General features: G+C 42.5%; 1 protein-coding gene across 3 annotated transcripts in view; it reads left to right on the forward strand.

Moving 5' to 3' along the window:
* LHFPL2 (LHFPL tetraspan subfamily member 2) overlaps nucleotides 1-17389 on the forward strand; it is a 176141-nt gene that overhangs the window by 26732 nt on the left and 132020 nt on the right. Inside the window, exon 2 of one of the 3 annotated variants that reach the window (XM_075590912.1) lies at nucleotides 16663-16724. The exons of the other annotated variants lie outside the window; for them this stretch is intronic. The gene's annotated coding sequence lies outside the window, so the exon portion shown is untranslated. The remainder of the gene's footprint in view (nucleotides 1-16662; nucleotides 16725-17389) is intronic. 3 annotated transcript variants of the gene reach the window in all.

The following is a 17389-nucleotide window of genomic DNA, read 5'->3' on the forward strand; positions in this document are numbered from 1 at the left end:
GATAAGGGAGTTTCTTTTTCCCCCTGTTGAGGTGACCTTCTGGGAAATATGTCCTGTGTTCAGTGTGACATGCCTATGAACTGATCAAAATTGACTCCTATTTTATATGGATTGTGCAAGCTTGGGAGCTATTTTGGATCATAATACGTTTGCATATTTAGTGCATTTATTCACGTGTACCTGAGTTTTCCTGTTTTTTTTTTTCTTCTTCTAGTCGTTAATTTGAGGTTTGGACCCAGTTGTTTCAAAGCACCCTGCATTTCAATATTTTCCACTTTTTTTCCATTTCGTTTTCTTTTCTATGTAGCTGTTGGTGTGTAACATGGAGTTTTATCATTTTCTGACTGGCACAGACATACTAGGCGAGAAGGATTTTCACATATCTCGCATATTTCAAACCTAAAAGTTATTAGATCTTAATCCAAGTCCTAATAATAGACGAATAGATAACCTGATCAAACAAATGACATACAAACATGATACTTTTTCAACATGTATTTATTCACAAATGATTCAACATTCCATATCCATGTGTGAAAGAGTATGTCAACCTTTAGATTCAGTACCTGGTGGCACCTCCTTGAGCAGCAATGGCTTCAACTAAGCGTTTCCTGTAACTGCTGGTCAGTCTCTCAATCGGGTTTGATGAATTTTGGCCCATTTCTCCTTACAGAACTGCTTCAACTCATGACTCACTTTCGTCAGCTTCAGCTCACGGATGGATGGCCTGACATTCTCCTCTAGAATCTTCTGATACAATGCAGAATTCATGGTTGTGTCAATGATGGAAAGACATCCACTTTCTGGGGCCACAAAGAAGTCCCAAACATCACACTCCCAAAACCATGCTTGACGGTTGAGATGAGGTTCTTTTTGTTCGTACGCAGTGTTTGATTTTCGTGAAACATATAGTTTCTCATTGACCTTTGACTCGTCTGTCCAGAGAACATTTTTCCAGAAGTGTTGTGGATCATCCATGTACTTTTTGGCAAATTTCAGACAGGCAGCAATGTTTTCTTTAGAGAGCAGTGGTTTACTCCTGGTTATCCTTCCATGAACACCTTTCTTGTTCAGTCTTTTTCTGATAGTTAGTCATGAACACTCACCTTGGCCAAAGCGAGAGTGGCCTGCAGATCCTTGGATGTTACTGTGGGGTTCTTTATGACTTCCTGGATGATTTGCCGGTTTGATCTAGAGTGACTGTAGTCTTGAACTTTCTCCATGTGTAGACTGTCTGACAGTGGATTGGTGGAGCCCCAAATCCTTAGAAATGGTTTTGTAACCCTTTCAAGCATCAATAACTGCTTTTCTGAGGTCCTCAGATTTCTTTTGATCGTGACATGATGTGTTTCCACACACCTGTGTGGTGACGACCAAACTCACAATGTTTCTGATCTTTTATAGGGTGGGGCCTCCCAAACTCACCCCTGAAGTCTACCTAATTATTTAAACACCTGATTCTTATTATCCCCTTTCATTTAGCAGATAAAACCTGGGTTTCACTTACTTTTGCACATGCCCTGACTTAATTACTCATTGCTTGTTCTAATTCATACATCATTTTGTTTCGAATTACATGGAATTGGTTAATATAAACCCTATTAGATATTTAAGAAAAGTCTGGTTTTGATTCAAGAAGGTTATCATGGAAAAACTATGGAATGTCTGTAATTATCACTGGGGTTCACAAACTTTTAGTTGCCACTTTAGACAGACGCACACTGCGTCCTTCACATTACTCTCCAGATCCCACCCCCCACATGTCCTCATTTTGTGCTCTGTCTGCAGAGCAGATCTGTCGCTCTGATCTGTATTAATCAGATGTGACCTCTCGGTGACTTCCAAGGAATCGCTGACTGGTCCCGTCTGAATAATAGAGGTCAGAGTGACCAATATCCGCTCTGCGGGCAGGATACAGAATGAGGAGGCTGTTTGGCCAGACGGTGTAAAGTTAATCGCAATCTGCTATTTTGTGCACTTGAACTGGAATGGGAGAGAAATGGAGGTCCCTGAACTTGTGCGGACCCTAAGAAGCTGCTTAGTCTGCTTATATGGTAGAGCCACCTATGCATTAGCATGCATTCATTGTCTGATTTACTTGAATGGGGGTCAGCACATGTTATGGCTTGGTACCATTGGGCCTGTATGATCCAAAGAGACAATGATGTCAAAGACATTTATCTTTCAAGTTATCCCTAAAGTGATTGTGGTGATTTATTAACATTATACGCTATTTATAATACGCAGACTCTTTATGCAGCACAAAACAATTACTTTGCATTCTGAAAACGGATGTTATGGGGTGTGTTGGTGCTAGGTAAGTAATGCTATTAATAATGATGATATTATGGTTGTGTGTAATGAAATTGTAATTGTTGTTTTAGACATATTTTCAGTGAAACCAGAAGCCACTGATGCAGAAATCTTCCAAGATTGGGAGAGCTTAATTGGATTAGTTGGCTCTGCCAATAGTTGATTTCCAGCAGGGACAAAGCTGACAAAGGGGGGTTGGGAAAATAAACACATGTTACTGAAGGATAAGCAAATGGAAGCATAATGCATGAAGGAGAGGACGTGGATTAACTGGCAGTTTCAATTATAATTTTTTTTGTCGCTTTTTCTTTTTCCCCCAGTCTTATTAAAACGATGTGGCTGTCAGGGATAGCTTTTGTTCCAATGGCCAATAGAAAGCTTCAACATCAGGAGATGAAATTGTGACTTGCTATTGGGGTCCCCACCTTCCATATTTGTAATTTGCCAGAACTTGGCAAACAAAGTTTCATTTTGTGTCAGCTGCACTGGAGCTCGGACGCTCAAGTTGAGCTCTTCAATCAAATTAACTTTTGTGTTGGCTGAGGTTCCTGCTTTAAAGCAGCATTTGCCCGGCACGGGGAATTTTGGTTTGTGCACAGGAAAATGATGGTGCGCATTGAGGGGGTGAGGGGATGAGGGGGACCCAGTGCCTTATATTCCGATGAACCAATTGAGAACTAAAGACCTAGTACGACAATAGAGTGGAGTTTCTTTGTTGGTGGCTCTATGCCGGGCAGCAAGATATCAATGTTGCTGGATGGGGTATAATGTGTGAATGAGTGAAAGACTTTTAAGTGACAACAACTGACCTCTTTATTAGTATGGCACCCTTCCAATACATTTAAAACTTTACACTGACGTCTGTTCTTTAATTAATAAAATAAGTGTTATGTATTGCTAGGAGTGAACCATGCACTGGTTTGAATTGTACATTGTTTTTTCTACTGGATGTGAATGGTTTGTTTTCTAGAGCTCAACCGCTTTAAGGTGTGTAAGGTTGGTGCTAGATGTGGTGTGGTGGGGGAGAGGCAGCTGGAGGCGGCGGCGGTTCCCCCCCCCCCGCGCGCGGAGCTGTGTCAGCGGCGACACTACCCGCATGCTGGCCGGGGCTCAGGTGAGCCTGGTGGATTCACTGGGGGGAGGTGAGCTGGGGGGGTGATGGGGGGGGGAGCCGACGGGGAGGTGAGCTGGGTGAAGAGGTGTGTGTGTGTCTGTGTGTGTGTCAGTTGGGTGAGGCCGAGGGGGAAGGTGAGCTGCGGGTGAGGAGAAGAGAGTGGCAGTTGGGTAACGTCATAGAGCCACCAATCTGATTGGCCAGAGGCTGAGGACCAATCAGATTCACCACATCTAGCACCAGACTCACACATTTCAATTTTATATATTAAGATTATTATTTTTTCGCCAAAGGGGGAATCATAGTATTTTGTGGTTGCAGACCTGATCTGACCAACTCTGGTACAAGGGGAACAGTCTTTAAGTATCTAGTTAAGCGCACATTTCCGTGGCCTCTTTCCCAAAGTTTATGGAAAATGAAAATTGCTATATGCAACTCAGTGTTTGGAGGCCAATGATAAAGGAGAATGTTATGGTGTATCTGAGGTCTTGCAGTGCTAGAACAGGTCCTGCTTCTGGAATCTATGGCTAGAAGTAGAAGACAAATTAGCCATTCATAGCTCCAAAAATAGCTGGACAGACAATAGAACTTACATAAGTCACACAATGTGATAGTGTATCATACATATATAGTTAGTCTTAGCAGCAGATTCAGTATGCAGGTAAATGAAGTATAATGGGGACTTGTTGAATCCAATGTTTAGAATATAGGAGATGAGGATTGACAGATGTTCCGGAATCAGTAATGCGCTTACTGTGAACACTTGGTAGGGGTATGCACCACAGAGGAAAGAGTGAATTGCCTCTGAAGCCCCGGTCCGAGTTAGTGTTCTTATTCCGTATTCTCTGTTATCGCGGTGCAGAGTATAGCGACTCTGGATGTAGAACAGTCTCCCCGAAACGAGGTATGCGTAAGTCCCGTATGTCGAAGCTTGCAGGCCTGCTCCGGGTCGCGCCAATCCGAAAAAGTAGCAAAGGATGGTCTGGACTGCAAACTCCTATGAAAGCACTCAACAACTCACCGGGGTCGTATAAAAATATATAATTTTTTATTAAACTACATGATTAAAACAAAAAAACATAATAGGACAAAAACAGGGGGATAGCACTCCCATGTGTTTCACGCTTAAACAGCGCTTTCTCAAGGAGCATGGCTTGGGTCCCGCGGCGCGCGCGGCCGCATGCACGTTACTCACCATCAGCTGGTATCCACCCGAACCGGTCCCAGTCCCCCCTCGCTGCACGGCTCACTATCCCCCCCCCCCCCCAGCTCCAACCACACCGTTCCCTACAGACCGCAGATAGCGGTCAAGTGCCTCTCCACGCGCCGCCTGAGTCAGCGGGGCCTTAGCCTATACTTGGACACAACAGAAAGTGAATCCCTGCGCTTCTCCCATAGGGATAGCAATCAATGGGGAATATATATATATATATATGTATGGTGTAAATACCTATAAGAAAAAAGGAGACTTTTGGTATACATCCTTTGATCAAATAATGCCAAGCCTGCTAACCACGTCAAGGTAAGTCTCTTTAGCAGGTCCCTACACTAAATGCATACTAGTGTTATGTGAAATAAGCCCAGAATAGCACTGTAATAATGCTATTTCAGCAAAGTAGTGCTCTATCTGTGATGACACACTGTTTCACCTTGATGAATTCAGTTTAGGTTGATTAAGTATTTATCTTTCTATCCATACATTGGGCACTTACACTATACTGTTGCCAATATGCTTATCTATAGAGATAATACTTTTCCAATCTATCCCTTTGTTTTCAAGTAAGATGACCTTTAAATGTCTTTAATTTGTGTTCAAATGAATGCTCGTCATTACTACTCATGCTGATACCTGATCACATCATTACCATCAGATGTTTTCATTGGAATATGAGGAGCTATATAATATATATATATATATATATATATATATATATATATATACACATTGTAATATATATATATATATATTGTATTGTTTCGAAGAGTATCCAATGGCAGAATTAACTTCATATGAGTAGTATAAATCACGCCATATTATATGACCAATACAATTTTCGATATAAATGCAAATATTCTTAACCATATATTGATGAATCATGCAGTATATCTTTTACCAAATAAACAAATATTCTCAGCAAACATCAAGACTGTTGATATATTTGTCATTGTCCAGTGTCTAAAAGACATTAGGAACAGAACTAGTTTATATAATATAAATGACAAATTGAAATGGCAGAAACAGATGTATTAGCCCTAAAATTCACATCAGAGTTGATAGACTGAGTTTTAGTACTGAAATATTGTAATTATATTTAATCGAGAAAGTATTTTAAGTCCTCCTCTGTATTTAACCCTTTAGGGATCAAGGTCAAAGATCCAGCATTAACTCTGTCACATCCTCTGATGTGAATTTTGATATGTTCAATGGCTATACATCTGAAATTGTGCAAAGACCCAGATTGAGATTCGGTGATGTGCTTAGAAGCAGGATGAATGACTGCTTCTGGAACCTATGGCTAGAGGTGCCTGGGTTGCATGAGCAGCACATTGGGATCAGCGCCTTCAATTCTTGCATATTCATACTTTTTACAGGGTAGGAATCTGTCATGTATCATCTAGCTCATCTTCATTTTCTCAGTTCAGTAAGCATCCTCCTCTCTGTGCTGTTTCTATTCTTTATGGAAGCAGGAACTGTGTGATCAAAGAACAGCCCTGCTGGTTTAATAGGTTTAGCTGGGTCTGTTTACTTAAGTCCCCTGACTGAAAGTACAGATGTAGCAGACATTTTGCTGTGTTGCATTAATGCAGTAGTGCTGTTGAAAACGATGGGTAAGGAGATAAAACAGGTGTTCTTTAACACGTTATTTTGCGTTAATGAGGGTAATGTCTGCTACATCTGTAATCTGAGTGTTTTGTTTTGATTAAATCTGGTACAATACATTTTTGCCCTGGTTTTGAAGCTGGGAGACTTTAGTAAGCAGACTCCAGTAATTTCACTGGTGCTCCGGCGTTGCTGATTTTCGGAATCAGTGGAGCGCCCTAGATGGCACTGAACCAGCAGGTCTGGTGTAAGTGCAGATTTTGCTAACTGGAATCAAATACTAGCCAAGAACACAATTTTAAATGGAAACAAATGCTCAGCCAGTGACTATTCCTATAAGTGATCCAACAACTGAAAGTCACGAGTTTGGGCCTCATCCAGCTCAATGAGTATATGTGAACAGTTAAAGATTTATTTTATAGTGGTACATAAACTAAAAAAATAAATACAAATACTTATGCATACATATTTATACTGTATATGCGGTGGTACATTTCTATGAATTTTGATTACCATGAAAATATATTCACTTAGTAGTATATACTAGGAGCAGGAGACACACTATGGAACGCTGCTTAAACAACGTCCTGACTTGTTGCGAAACGCATAGAAGTCACGAGAGCCAGCCCTGCGCAGTTTCCCATTGGCTGGAACGCGAGACCAGGAAGTGGTTGCTGAGAAGAGTTGTTTGTCGTGTGTTCACACTGTCCAGACAGTTTGCGTTCACGCTGAGCCCCTGCTGCCACTTTGCGGTCAGTATTTGTTCCCCTCAGTTGGGTATTTATTACAAGGCATCTTAGAAACCCCGCAGTGGGTGTTATTTTGATTATCACCGTGTTCAATTCCTGTGCTTCACTGGAGGCTTATTGGTTTAGCATCCTCATAGTAGGAGTAGCCACATGTGTTTTATATGTATTTTTGTTTGGTGTTTGTTTTATTATTGAATTTTATTTGTTTATTTGTGGTCCTACGTGACCCTATATTAAATATTGGTACAATTTACTAATCCGTGGTGCGCTGGTGTGTGTTTTTTGTTTTTCTCATTCATGTAGGAAATGGTATTTCTACTCTGCCAAACTGGCTTTGGACGATTTAACATTGGTCTTCTGCATACAATTGAATCATTAGAATCATTTCAATCAATTTAGTGGGTTTGTTTTTCCTACATGCCCATAATTTATACTACTTATTACTTCTCTTATAAGTAATTTAGTTTCAAACTTTGGTCCCCCATGCTGACGTAAGTGAAATTCCTTCTACCATTTAACTGTTGGCATTTGGCACATAGGAATCCTGCTTCTCTTCCTCCCAAGCTTTTCATGCTTTCCTCGTCTGCATTTGTCTTGGGTTAGTTGTTTAACTTCCGAATTTTTGCACATTTTGAAGATATCTCAGGTTGGTTCAATGTGTAATCTCATATCTTCAGTTGCATTAAAACAGGAGTGAGCAACTCCAGTCCTCAAGGGCCACCAACAAGTCTGGTTTTCAGGATATCTCTGTTTCAGCACATGTGGCTCAAGCAGTAGGTCTTTGGACTGTTTTGATAGATTTCCAGAGAGGAGGGCCTCTCGAACTGTACAAGGCAGACTGTTCCAAAGAGTGAGAGCAGTGTGGCTAAAAGCTCTGGCCCCAAAGGAAGTCGAGGAGATTCTGGGAACTGTTAGGAGTCCTTCACTTGCAGACTGGAGTGTAGGGAACTAGAAGCTCTTTCAGATAGCTGGGACTCTGATCATGTAATGCTTTGCATGTCAACAAGCCAATCTTGAAATAAATTTGCCATTTTACAGGCAGCCAGTGTAGAGAACGGAGAACAGTCATGTGGCAAGAACGGGTCTGTTGGTTAACAACCTGGCCGCAGCATTCTGCACCAGCTGCAAGCGGCGGAGAACTTTTTCTGGAAGACCCAAATAGAGGGCATTGCACTAGTCCATGCATGGGGACACAAAGGCTTGGACAAGCGTAGTAAGATCCTTTGGCGGGGGGGTGGGGTTAAGTGCTTAATCCTGGCTATGTTCTTTATGCAGAAGAATGAAGATTTGATCACGGCTGACACCTGATGTTTAAGAATCAAGTCACAGTTGAGGACAATACCAAGATTCTGCACACAGATAGAGTTTAGCAACTGGAAACGCCCAATGCCCAAGCTTAAGGCCTGTTGGTTGACCTAGCTACAGTCTTGTTGTCTTCTGACAGTGAGCATCCACCACAAGCACTTGTGTCTTATCAGGCTTCAACAACTAACTGGCTCTCATACACTCCAGGAGCTCAGATAAACATCTATCGATGACTGATAATGGGTCCTTAGGATCTGGTGCAAACCGCTATCTATTGTCTAAGAAAAAATTGAAAGGAGTGTCAAAGTTTTAATCGATAGTGATATGACCAACCCGTTGTGCACTATATATGAAGCATGACTCCCGCAAAGATAAAAGTTTAATTGTTTCTGGAATCATTTGTATGTATATAATATAAATTAAATGTGCACAAATGGAAAAGTGATTATGGACAGTATATATGGATATAAACGTGATGCTGGCAGACTGAATGAATTGGAGCAGTTTCTGGAGGTACAGTAGTCCAATGAATGAAAAGATGGTCCCAAAAAATGCGAATACAGAGGACCTCTTCAGGTGTGACACAAGGGCTATTTTTGTGAAATCAAAGAAACTGAGATCCTGCACAAGAAAGTCCATAAAATTATGATTAAATCATTAGGAAAGTGTACTGGAATGTTTATTTAACACTACTCAATTTTTTGCTGCTTTTATTTATTTGAAACAAGCTGTTTTATTATCGTTTTAAGTGTATATTCATTATTATTTGGTAAGGGTTTCTGACAGCTTTCCCCCCCTCCCTCCTACAAAACACCACTGATCAGGATCCTCACTAACAAGGTACAATCAAAATGAAGCTAACGAGCTGTATTTCTTAAGTGGAATCCTATAAAAGAAACAAGCCCTTTCATCACTCTTTCTGAAATAGAATATGAACTTTACGCCAGGAATACCTTTCGTGCAATTAAAACAGGAAACTGCTGGAATTCCCATTACCATTGTGCTGTGCTGGGGAAGCATTCCATAATCGGCCAATCGCCCTTCCAAGAAGCCAACGTGCTTGGTGAATGTTTGTTTTACTAAACTGGGTAGTTCCAATGAATCACCCAGCTACAAGCTGTTTGAAGGTGCAGTGTAAACACATTACTTAACCATAACACTTGAACTACGGAACTGAACCTTGGCAGTTTTTTATATAGAGCGCTTTCCCTTGAAAGGTCAAGGACATAGTGACGTGTTTTGGTACTTTTGTAGTAAGTTGCATATGTCTATGAGCCAAGTAGAAAAAAGAAGATTGGCAGAAGGCGCACTGAGCAGCTAGAAATAAAAACCTTTAAGGGGTTAACATATAAGATAAAACCAAAGCATAGGCAATAGTTTCAATGCTAAATAATAATGACAGTAATAGTGTGTGTGTGTGTGTGTGTGTGTATACAATTGCCCAAAAAGCAAGGGATAATGTCGGAGAGCTCTGGTTACAAAGCTGGGTGCAGTAGATGTAAATGGTCCGGACCAACACTGCTCACTCACACCACAGACAACCTCACTTCCCCGAACAGATCCCTCTCTGTAGTTTGATATCCACGAAGCAGCCTCACGTGACCTCTACGCGTTTCGCACGTAGTGCTTCGTCAGGAGACACGTGATGAGACTGCCCAGGGAGTTAAATACAATACTGCAGCCAATAGCATCACATTGGGTGTCATCCACTTGCTAAATCAAAATAGAATAAATAATCAGCTGCATTGGCAAGTACTGTATGATTTATTTATTTTTTCTTCTAAAAGTGCTGTTTGGGATACTCTATTAACCAATTCCCTGCTGTAGAGGCTGGTAACGCATTAACAGGGACGGAATGAACTTGTTTTTCATTATAATAAATATTGACAAACCTTTTAGGCTCTTCAAAGTTCAGTCCCACATAATACCAATTTGAAGTAGTGTAATGGCAAGCGATATGTTTCAATAGGTAAAAACGAGTTCACCACAGACATCCTTGGAACATTTTTGAAGGTATGGAGATTTCAAGAGTGTCAATCTTGTTTGCTCCATCTGATAAGTTAATTAAATATATTCATATACCGTGCATGGCAAATATAAATAGAGAGTGAGTACGATACTCGGAGGCAAAAGTCCATAGAGATCAGGAAACGGCACACTGCAAGGTTTGTAAGTCAAAATAATTGTTTTTGCACGCGGAGTACAGTACAAATAACTAACGTTTCGGTCCCAGAAAACGGGACCTTCCTCAGGGTGTTGCTGACCACTTTGAGGAAGGTCCCGTTTTCTGGGAACGAAACGTTGGTCATTTGTACTGTACTCCGCATGCAAATACAATTATTTTGACTTACAAACCTTGCAGTGTGCCGTTTCCTGATCTCTATGGGCTTTTGTCTCCGGGTATCGTATTCTCTATATTATATTGCTACGAAGCATGTACAGTATAGAGATATATAGATATAGAGATATATACACACACCGCAAATGTCAGATTTTTAAAGGCGGACGTTATTTACTTGAACACATCACTGATATTAGTTCAGTGTGGTTCTATGTGCGACTGCACCTTGAACATGTTTTTTTCATACCCATTCATTCATTGTTGCAGCATTATTTTCGAAATCCTATGTGTTTTAAATAAATCAGTTGATCTTAGAAAACAAACACTGCATTCCTCTCCCCCCCCTTCTTGATGCACTTTCTACTGTATTAAGGTTGCTATAGCAACCATTTAGAATAGGCCTGCACAACATGCGGGCCGCATGCGGCCCGCCTGGCGTCTATGTGCGGCCCGCGATGATTCCGGCCGGGCGCAAGTTAATTAATTAATTAATTAAATAAATAAATTTAAAAAAAGTTTAAGAAAAAAGTTTAAAAAAATGGCGGCGATTTTTTCCTCCCTCCTCCTTCCTCTCTCTCCGCCCCCGGGTTTTGCGGTGCGCGGGGGCAGCAGCAGCATGAGGAGGATGCGGCAGCCGTGAGTATTTTTTTTTTCAATAGCAGGATGCCGGGGGGCGGTTTGGAGGTCAGAGCATGCCGGGGGCGGGGCTTATTACCGGGGAGAGGGAGTGTGTGTGTGTGTGTCTCTAAGAGGTGTGTGTGAGAAAAACGGGCTGGTGGGGGGGTGGGTGTGAAAAACGGGCTGGGGGGTGTGAAAAATGGGCTGGTGGGGGGGTGGGTGTGAAAAACAGGCTAGTGGGGGGGTGGGTGTGAAAAACGGGCTGGTGCAGGGGGGTGGGCTGCTGACATGTGAGGGGGGGGGTGGGCTGCTGACATGTGAGGGGGGGTGGGCTGCTGACGTGAGGTGCAGGGGGGGAGAGTGATGTGAGTTGCAGGGGGGGGGAGAGAGTGATGTGAGTTGCAGGGGGGGAGAGAGTGATGTGAGTTGCAGGGGGGGAGTGATGTGAGTTGCAGGGGGGGGGAGTGATGTGAGTTGCAGGGGGGGGAGAGAGTGTCATATTCAGGGGAGGGGGAAAGTGTCATATTGAGGGGAGGGGGAGAGTGTCATATTGAGGGGAGGGGAAAGAGTGTCATATTGAGAGGAGGGGGAGAGAGTGTCATATTGAGGGGAGGGGGAGAGCGTGTCATTTAGGGGAGGGGGAGAGAGTGTCATATTGAGGGGAGGGGGGGTGAGTGTCATATTGAGGGAGGGGGAAAGAGTGTCATATTGAGAGGAGGGGGAGAGAGTGTCATATTGAGGGGAGGGGGAGAGCGTGTCATTTAGGGGAGGGGGAGAGTGTCATATTGAGGGAAGGGGAGAGTTTGTCATATTGAGGGGAGGGGGAGAGAGTCATATTGAGGGAAGAGAGACATGGGGGGGATGCTGACTTGGGGGGGATGCTGACATGGGATGCTGACTTGGGGGGGGGGATGTAGAGGGGGGGTATTGTGTGTTTGATGTGGAGGGGTGTATTGTGTGGGTGAGGGGGAGAGGGGGGTATGAGAGATAGATGGGGAGTATCGTAAAGGGTGCTGGAGGAGAGATGATGATGATGATTTAACCCGTGCGTCCCCAATTTTTTTTCCTTGGAGCAGTTTGGCCCTTCTCACTTTACGAGTTGGGCAGGCCTGATTTAGAAGAACACAGCACTTCCTCTTTTTAAATAGGCGGCCAAATTAGGACCTGGGGGAGCAGGATCTTTTGCTGATTGATCACAGGAGAACAGATTGATCAGCAGCTTAGGTCATTACATTGCATTAAAGGTATCAAACTGCTGCATTTATTTAAGCAGATGAAATACATGGCACGCAGCAATGCCCCTGGTCTAAGATGTCTAAATGGCTTCCCAACAGGGTTCTTATTTCTCTTTGCTTGTTCTTTAGGCAACACTTAATCACTGGGGTTTTATTGATCTTCTGCAAAGAGTTAAGTTTTGGGGTTTGTACTGGAAATATCTTCGAGTTAAATATTAATAGTTAATAGATATGTTCTCTGTATTGCTGAAACAGTGGGAAATTAATGGAACCGTTGGAAACTCAACAGGAGGTTCATTAATAAAGGTTTTATCTATGGGATGTCGAGACTTGCTTGAGCAATTGACTAAACTGGAAAACAGGTTTTTTTTTTCTCGCTCTATAAAATAAGGGAGAAGTAATTTAAATGGTAGACACATGGGTTCACATAGTGTTCATAAGTGTGGGAATTCTCATAATCCTATAAATAACCGTAAAGGGCCCCTCCATGTGTGGATCCAGTAGGGATGGAGGGTAAGAGGGCATATGACAGACGGCTCCTTAACTGTGTAAACCAAATAAAGGAAGGAAACCTCTAGAAGATCTCATCTTCCAGGTCCAGCTGGGAAAGAAGGGGGAGGGGTGAAGATAGGGCACATTTTTCTGTACGGGAGAGGCAGTGACATGTATGGGATACTGTACCTTCCCAGCATAAGTCATAGAGCAAATTGAAATTATGTAAAAAGCCACAAATAACGAACATTTCCCAAACTCTTGTTTTTCACTCATGCAGGGGGAGGGGAGTCTGCGTCTTCTTACAGGCAGCTGCAAAAAAAAAACCCAGCGGAAATCAAATAGGTAGTCCATCTATTCCTGACTGGCTAACTCCCAAAGAGGAATGTCCAAGGCCCAAACGGGATGTGTTCTTGTTTTTGTAATGCAAAAAAAGATTCTATTTTCAGGAAGTGCAAATAGCTCATCAGGAGTAAGCTGTGTTTTCAACAGAATAGAACAATGAAGTAAAAAAACAAACAAAAAACAGGAGTATTAAACTGTGTCCATGGTTGCATTTCAGGTACAAGTGTTATCCGCATAGCACTTTATATTGCTGGAGGGACATACATCCAATGAATGGTGGTGTCTAATGACACTTTTTTCCCAATCATTGATTACCACTACTTTTTTATTTCTTTAGGCTGGTAGCATCCCTTGCTGGGTAACAATAGAGTTTTAAATCTCTTGAGACGAAGAAGCCAATAGGAAACCACAATGCCATCCATCTTGACTTCCTATTGGAACTGTGAGAGATTTAAGAATCAAGCACTGGCATCACCTATGGAGGTACTGTATGTCGGGAAGCAGGGGGTCCCCGGAGCTGAAGTGTATGCGGTTGATCTCCGTAGACCCCCTGCTTAAATACCGATTTAAAAAACACAAACAAACTTGAATGCCCCTTTAGGCGCTGTAGCATGACTTTTCTATGGTACTATAACCATTGCATGTAATATATTGCAAACCGTTGCACGTAAACACTTGCAGAGGGACACCATCTAACTGCATGGAGCTTAAAACTTACAGTCATTAGTCTAACGATGCAGTCCAACTTACTAACATTTTGCAGGCCAAGAAAAAAAAACGTAGAAAATGCTTGGTTATCAACACACATAGAAATGTGTATTTCCTGTTTTTAAGCGTTTTATCAATAACTTTTGGCAATGGCCGTGCACATTTGGTTAAAGCCAAAGTTGCCGCGACCCGGTGTGAGTTGTAAAGCCGTTTTCAGAAACGTCACTATGGTGGCCGGCAAAGGGACACTGCATCCGTTTCACAATGGAAAACTACTGGAGAATCTCAGCCAGGTTTGTGATCAGGATCGAAAAAGAAGAGTAAACGGAGTTTGTGAAAGAAAATATTTTTTTTTGACCGTGAATGGGACGTCGCCTTAATTAAAGCTCTGTATTTACTTAAGGCTTCATTGCCTCTAGTAATGAAGACAATAGATGTATTGAAATAATTCAGTCTGTCTATAAGCACATATTTCCGTTGGCTTATACTCCACGTTTTTTTTTGCCTTCTAAAACAGTTGATGGAAAATAGAAGAATAATGGCTTTTGTTCATTTTTAGAATAACATTCCTGTCTTCCTAATAATCGCAGTATCTTCCACAAAACACCATGTTAGAGGAATAGTTACATTCTTGTTACCGGTCAGCATTCTTCATATTCTCACCCTGAGACAACAAATACGAAGTATAGTAAAGGATTATTGTTACTTTTTAATTTGCAGATCACATGATATGTGAAGAAGTCCTTTCTTTGGGCCATAAAAAGGATCAGAATTGTGTGTTGTACACACACGGGACGTTCCTGTCGCCATCATTTAAATATCATTTATCAGCTGGTCTTTTTGTGACAGTGTGCTCATCTGTACTGTTTTGTAGATATGTGATTACTCCAACTACACAGTCTGACTTAATCCCTTGGTTGCCCGTGTGTCACCAATGTAATGATCTGGTAACGAAGAGGTTAACTGTGACAGATCCATGGCCTACCATAGCATTGTTTGGTTGGACATTGGGCTGTGGGTGTTGAAATAAGTTCTTTTTTTTCGACCTTGCAAACAGACTCTAGGCTCCGATAATGACTTATTTGCGACGTGTTTTCTGATGTCCAAGAGTATCTAAAGGAAAAGCAGGAAGATTACATCTGTACGGCTGGCTCCGGGCTCCGGAGAGGAGAATCTCTGTGTCCTTGATATAGACGGAAAGTCTGCTCAGTGGATTTCATTTGTTGCTTGTTTTACATGGAATTGTCTGCTGTTAACCTCCCCCCCCACCCCCCCACTCCTTCCCTCCTTCTCCTCCACCTCAGCAGAAAAGACCCCATTGTGAAATGGAAATAAACACTGAAGATAAAAGATAAATGATTCTGGTAATGTAATAATATTTTTCTGCTTCGCATATTTTGATATGGGAAGGGCGGTGTTTCTCGTTTTCTTCTGATTAGGGTAGTTGCAGTTGTGTAGTTAGTTGTGGCTGGGAAAGAGCATGTATTGTGGTGATCCTGCACACACTAAACCACCTGTGCTGGATGAGTTTTAGCCCATTTTAAGGCAACCTATTGCTCCCTGAGGCCCAGGTCTGCAAACTCATTTAAGACACTTTACAGCAAGTAAACCCAGGGATGGAAATTTCCGGAGCGCCTAAAATATCATCACTGGTGCCTGGGCTTTGTGGTGCTGACTGCCTGTTGGTCACTGCCGCAACCGCACACAGCGTGCCCCAGCCGGCTTTACCAGCGCAACATCAACGCAGGATCAAGTGCTTGTGGCAGCTGTGACTAAGTGTGTAGTGCGTGGGGGTGGGATAGGGGGGGAAGAGATGAAGAGAGCTTCAGCACTGTGCCCACCCCTGCCCTCCATGAGGCCTACAATAAAGGGGGGAGGAGTGAGAAGTTGGGTCCATTTCAGGGAATGGGGGGGGGGGGGGGAAGGAGTGAGGTCCCTTTCATTGAGGGATGCACACTGATACACAGAGCCACTGACTGTGTGCACGCCCGGGGGTGTGTGGAATTTTTAGAAGCCAAAGTTGAGGGGGGGGTGTTGGGGAGGAGAGGCCCAAACAGCTGCACCGGGCACTGTGCGATCCGCTCCCCCACTAGTTGGCTCCTAAAAATTCTAGCAGGCTCCTAATTTGTTTACATCGTTTTATCAATAACTGATTCTTCAAAGGACAAAGTCATGTTTTCTAAAGAGCATTGCATTAACTAGAACAGGCGTTGATGATGATATCCAAATACGGCGTTCTCATAACATCACATATGCACAAAGCTGCATTAAGGTTAACGCAGGCACTTAATGGTACGTTAGTTATGTTACACCTAACTTTGGCGTTGCATCCAGTTTCGAAATAGAGCTTTTACAGTGTCTGGGTGCGTGTAACACCACAGTTAGGCAGACACAATTTAACCAACATCCTCTGTTTCTCAACACATCACGTTATTGGAAGATAACGCAACGCTGTGCTACAAAAACGTGATTTTAAACCTATGCTAATGAGATGTAGAACGGCGGTTGTTTTTGACTATAATTAGCATTGTTTATAGGCTTTAACTTCTGGGGTGATAGATTTCGTTCGTGACGTTATGAGCCCTGATTTTAACAGAACTTTGCGGATGTAACCCTAACAGATGCTAAGATCTGCCACTACTCAACGCTTCAGAAAGCTGCTATCCTTCTGTTACACATTCAGGTGAGTAATATAGCAGGAGGCCTTACATTGAGTAATGGATGTGCACCAGCATTCTGTTTTTCCTTTTGTATACAAAGTCATGTCCGTATCGTGTATGAAGTTTGGTAACTTTGTAATCAAAATTGAGGATTGTGGACTTTTCAATAAGAGACATACAGGCAGATTCACTGAGCAAAGATAAAGGGTATTGCAGTTCAAACCCTCGTTAACTGCCTGTAACATGGACTTATCCCTGTTAAAGAGACTATCTCTAAAATACAGCAGGAATCTGGTTAAGTGACGCAGGCAATTAACCAGACTCCACCTGGCCAATTAAGTTTGTAAGAAAAGCCTCCTGTTGGAAACAGGAGAGAGATTCCTTAGCTCACATTTGGGCGGACAGAAGGAGAGCAGAGACGCCTGCACACAGATACTTTATTGAGCACAAAGGCTGTGCTGAGATCAAGACACCCAGACACCCAGACACCCATATTCCTGGACACACGGAACCCAGGAACCAGCTAGAGACTGGAATGAAGGGCCACCTGCTTTATGGTACCTCTTGAGACTTTGGGGTATAGGCTGGTAATGGGATTATCACTCCAGCTGTGCAGGTAGGATCTGGGGAAATAAGTTAGCCCTTACAATTTATTTATAAAATATTTTACCAGGAAGTAATACATTGA

Source organism: Ascaphus truei, chromosome 1 (genome assembly GCF_040206685.1).
Source record: "Ascaphus truei isolate aAscTru1 chromosome 1, aAscTru1.hap1, whole genome shotgun sequence".
Taxonomy (NCBI): domain Eukaryota; kingdom Metazoa; phylum Chordata; class Amphibia; order Anura; family Ascaphidae; genus Ascaphus; species Ascaphus truei.